The sequence below is a fragment of the Lactuca sativa genome, chromosome 2 (genome assembly GCF_002870075.4).
Source record: "Lactuca sativa cultivar Salinas chromosome 2, Lsat_Salinas_v11, whole genome shotgun sequence".
Lineage (NCBI taxonomy): Eukaryota > Viridiplantae > Streptophyta > Magnoliopsida > Asterales > Asteraceae > Lactuca > Lactuca sativa.
Genome location: NC_056624.2, coordinates 197,272,357 through 197,278,356, shown reverse-complemented (window position 1 = coordinate 197,278,356; position 6,000 = coordinate 197,272,357).

Sequence of the window (6,000 nt, the reverse complement as noted above, 5' to 3'; positions counted from 1 at the left end):
TGAGCCATTTTCCCCAAACCCTAACTCCTCTCTTGAGTTTGTGAGCTAAAAGTGTGTGTTTTGATGTAACATCCCAAAATCCAAAATTTCATTTTAAATTAAACAATGATAAATCCATTTGTCTAAAAACAATCATAGTATCACTGATAACAAAAGCCAATGTATCGATAATAAAAACATGTCATAATAGAACAGTATCAGAGTATAATCTCAACGATCTCATGTGCTGAAAACATAGTGTAATGCGATGTGATCATGTCAGATCCTTTCCTTTTGCAAAAGAAGTACATGAAACAAAAACTGAAAATTGTAAGCACGAAGCTTAGTAAGTTCCCCCATCATACCATATAATCACATACTGCAATGCATATCTGGATGCCCAACCTACTCTGTCAGGCATATCTGGGTGCCCAACCTACCCTGTCAAGCATATCTGGGTGCTCAACCTACCCTCTGGTTTATTTCAACCGGTTACGGGGACTATTTCACCCCTACCACTATAACATACTAACATAACCCTACTTTCAGGCGTATCTGGGTTCCTGGCCTACCGTGTTAAGAATATCCGGGTGCTTGACCTACCCTCCGGTTTATCTCAACCGGATAAGGGGTCTAACCTACCCCTCCTACCACTATCACATAATATCATAGTATACAATCACATAAAGCATAACAGATAGTAGCATACTAGACAATTATCACGAAGAATTTCATCTCCACTATAATCAACTACTAGTGGGCCGGCATTGGTGCCTTCGACCCACTTCTACTGGAATGTAACTCACCTCATACTGTTGAAGTCCACTGCAAGAGTTTCTTAGCTACTGCCCTGGCAACTCCTTGAGCTATCAATACCCAAAACATCACCCAATTAGTAATTGGATCTCAAACCATGATCCAAAACTCTTACTTGGGGTGAAATGACCGTTTCACCTCCGACTCGTCGAGGTCCATACTATATAATCCATGAAAACCCATTAATGGCCCAATTTTCCAAATTGGGCCCAAACCTTACATGGGACCAGTGTTCTAAAAGGCGCGCCATGGCGTGAGGCGTGGTTTTGTCGTTACGAAAAGCTTCATAATGTTGCTGTTAGGCGTGGCGCGTGGCAAGGCGTGATATGGCGCTCCATGGCGCGTTATGGCACATGTTTTTTTGTTTGAGACACAATTTTTTGCTCTTTGCTACGTATTTTGAAATCGAAGATACAAGTATTGTGGTTTTTGTTAACTTTTTGTTATTAATTATTGATCTAACACTTCTAAAAAGTAGTTATATTTAATATAAATTTATATGTATGTGGTAATATAATTTTAAATTAATACAAAATCACTGCCTTACATCACGCCTTGAAAAACGCCATGGCTTGCCATGGCTCGTTAAGCTTGAGGCTTGGCCTTGCCGCCACGCCACGCCTCACACCATTTAGAACCTTACATGGGACTACCCTTTAGAATTCATTCCGCACTTCATAACCCTCCAAGGATCAACCTTGGTCAAAGCCAACTTCAAAGTCAAAATTCTGGTCAAAGTCAACATCATGGGTTGACTCAACTCGCCGAGTTGACCACATCAACTCGTCGAGTTCCAAAATCATAAAACCCCAAAATCGCGTTCCAACTCGTCGAGTTCTCTTCTAACTCGTTGAGTTCTTTCCTATATCAAGACCGGGACTTTTCCATACAACTCGTCGATTTCTTTATTCTTCATAACTCAAAAAACCTTGGCCAACTCATTTGGTCATCTTTTAGACTCACCGAGTTGCTCAGAAATCCGAAAGATCGGGGGACCACGATCCAACTCGCCAAGTTGGATGAACAACTCGTCGAGTCCCCTTAGTCTTAATCCATTTAGTCACCATCAATCGATTCCAACACTTCCAAACCATAGATCTTGTAACGACCATAATAATTCAACCAATTTTAACTTTTCAAAAACAACCCATTTTCTTAATGTTATTACAAAAAGGTTTTCAATACAATTATTATACTAGTCTTCCCAGAATCACATCATAAAACATAATCATGAGGAGCAGTACGATCACGCCTTTGCCTTGCCACGGTCTCCTGAAGAACCTGAAAAACATTAAAACACAACTGTAAGCCCGAAAGTTTAGTGAGATACCCCCAAAATACCAACCACATATACCATACACGCATAACATGCCATATCATATCCGATCACAGAACAACCATGCACTTCGGGTCTACTGTGTGATTGGTCCGCCACTCCGGCCAACAGTCCACCTGGTCCACCCTCCGAGTCTAACCATATACATCGAGTCTGCAGTGTGATTGGTCCGCCCACACCGGGCCTTCAATCCACCTGGTCCAATCTCTGAGTCTACAATATGACTGGTCCGCCCGCATCGGGCCTTCAGTCGGCCTGGTCCACTCTCCGAGCCTCAGCACGTCTGGTCCGCCCCCTTGGGGCCTACAGTCTATCCGAACCGCTCGCTGGGCCTTCGGGACAACCGGTCCGCCCTGGGTATCTTGGCCTACAGCACAAAGCAGGACCCGCCTCAACCCAACCCCAATCCAACAACCATGTGCACATAAACATATAATCATATAACAATTCACAGTCAACAAGTCGATCTAACAGATCACATAACATATCATCATCCTAACCAGGATACCGACCTAACCTTTCACTAGCATAGCATCACCCTACATAACAGGATACCGACCTTAACCAGGTCTGTAACGTATACCATCCTAGCTACCAGGATGCAAACATATCAAAGCAATCACATAACAACAAATACCCGGAACTCAATCCGATAAAGGGCCGGCCTTGGTGCCTTAGACCCTGTTGATATAGTGAGGATAAATCACCTCACAACTGCCGACTGAAAGATAAAACCAGGATGCTCCGACCACTGATACGATCTCCACCACTAGCCAACACCAACATTGAACTCAAACAAAAGCCAACAATTACCAAAATGCCCCTGGAAGTCAACTGGTCAACCCTTGGTCAAAGTCAACCTTCTGACTAACTCTACTCACCGAGTCAACCCGATGACTCGCCGAGTCCTCATGCTCAGAACTTCCCCAATCCATGACTCGACTCACCGAGTCACCCTGAGACTCGCCGAGTCCCATGACTCTGAGTCCCCTCGCACTCAACTCACCGAGTCCTCCCTTGACTCACTGATTCATGGCTCAACTAGAAGAAGTTTGGACCTCACGACCAGACTCGTCGAGTCCAAGAATAGACTCGCCGAGTCCAAGGCTATCTTCAAACTACTCGCCGAGTTGTTCTTCCAACTCGCTGAGTTCCAGTCCATCTTCAAGCAACTCGCCGAGTACACCTTTGTGACTCGCCGAGTGCCTCTAGATCTTAACCCATATAGAAGCCTTCCATGCCATGCAAATGATCCAAAATGTAGATCTACCCTTCTACAACCCATCCATCACGTACAGTGGAAAACTTTACGTGAATCCAAAGAGATCTAGGCATTTTACACTCTAGGGCTAGGGTTTGGGACAAGATGGCTTCACCAAACGCTCAAGAACAGGGACTTTAATGCACTCTAGACCTTTTCCATTCCAGATCTGAGGTAGCAACCTCAGATCTAACCTTCAAACTCGAAATACCACAAGCTACACTTTCCACACATTCCAAAATGAAGAAACTAGATGAACAACAACCCAAGAAACGAAGTAATACCTCAAAGGAAGCCCCAACAGAAGAGAAATCCGAATCTTAGCAAATCCCCTTGCTCCAAGCCTCCTAACTCTCCAAGATCTCCTCCAAAATCTCTTCTCCAAGGTTCAAATACACTCAAATCCCTCAAAATCGCATCTTAGGGTTTTCTGGACTTCAAGAGAGGGTAAGGAGGCTGGGGAGAGGGTATAATGTCCTTTATATAAGGCTCATCCTCCGAAATTAGGGTTTTCTCCACTCAGCGCCTACTCGCCGAGTCCAGCCTTCGACTCGCCGAGTCGGCCACTTAACACGCGACCAGAGTCGCGACCCTACTCGCCGAGTCCACCCATGGACTCGCCGAGTTGCCCTTTCATACTTACACTTTGAACCCTGAATTTTCACTCCTGAACTTGGGATGTTACAATTCTCCCCCACTTAAATTAGGCTTCTTCCTCGAAGCCTGTGGCAACTCAACTCCAGAACTACTCTCGTAACGCACCACCTGGCATTAACCAGACCAGGTTACTCAAGGCACAACCAGCGAAACCCAAAACCCAATTTGTCCTTTCGCGATGTCCTGACCACCACTTCAAGCCGGCCACCGGCCTCATCCACACCTATTACTGGGTATCACTCCATGATACATCACTTGCTCCAAATCACGACAGTCACTCGACCCGTATGAGCTAGAAATAACCATGAACCACCAGAATTCCCGATGCGAGTCCGACTTTATCCACTCCATGCTGATAGAATGACACATTCTTCAGCCTCAGAGCAACTCCCATGAGTTCTCCTCTTGCAATCGCATGCACATGCTGAACTAGCTCTAGCACCCTCGGGTTGGGAAAACCCGTCACATTGACGACACCTCCAAACATCCCCCATGATGAATTACCACTACATACACGATTCCTTGATCAAATCAAACTGGGAATTCAAGACTCCATCCCTGCATCCCTTCCGAGCCTCCTGGCTCTACACCCTCGGAATTCCTTCCGCGACCTCAGCAGACATCCAATCCGAACGTGATTCCATACCACTGCCGCACACGTTACTCAATGACCATAATTGGATCACTCCCATCATAACTCTGCACTGCTGCTTTCACTTCTGTGAATTTACACTCTCTCCCGGAGCTACATTCCTCTCCCTTTCCTTATCAAGGAAATCCATTTGGCCGCCTTGTCACTACGACAAGTGCCACGGTGTTCGCCCAACGCTACACCATTCCCCTATAACAACCGCTATCCATGAAACACACATGCTCTGAATCTGCTCGCAAGGAATCTCGAGTCCATGCACTATCTCCACTAATCGAGATCAATACCTGGGGCCAGACCTTCTAATGCTAACACATCGCGACATACTTAATCCATTTCCTCGAACCGATCTAACGACACCTGCAGAGTCTTCAGCATGACTGGACCGCCTTACCAAGCCTTCAGCCAATCCGGACCACTCTCAGAACCTTCATCCGATCTGGACCACCCTCCAGGGCCTTTAGTCTGGTTGGACCATTCTCCGAGCCTTCTGCCTGACTGGTACGCCTACCGGCCTTCAGGCTATCCGGACCGCTCAACTAGCATCCATCCTGCCGAGTTATCTCTCCGGGAAACCCCCCCCCCCCATGCATACTGTTCTAGCCCTCAAGGGGTTCCGAACTCTATCTCCCTCATACATACTCAATCCCGACCTGATTCTAGGCCCTCCACAATCAAATACTCTTGGTCTGCATCCCGCCCCACATGCCTGCCACTTACTCATACCAGCCTACGCTCTCGACTGACAGAAACACTGCTGAATCCCAAGCAGCTAAACACCCTCACATGCTCATCGATCTTCCGGAGAATTTTCCTATTCTCCCCACTTATAGCACTGACTATCAACCACCGGTCGCCATCACCGACCTCCCTCAAGAACCCTAGACAACACAATCACTTGCACGCGAACTGATTCCCACTAGCATTAGCAACCTTCACAAAATCACATATCAACACTGATCATCCCGAGCTCGAAAGAAACTCAATTCTCAGCTAACCACTCCTCAGACTGCAGATGTTACCCGGCATTCAGACCAAATGCCAGATTTCCACTACTAACCCTCCAAGAACAACGAATACAATACCGAGAACCACACAACGAGACTAGCAGATAAATAATACTCCACAATAATCACAGGATAACAAGACATCAAGAAAGAAACATACCCGCAGCTGCATTCGACACTGCTCTGACCTCCCCTGCTGTAAGTTGAAAAGCACGACCCTGAGCCCTTGGGGGCTCTACTCCACCCTGACCTCCACCCGTGATCCTCAAAGTGGCCGGTGCTGGAGCTTGCACCG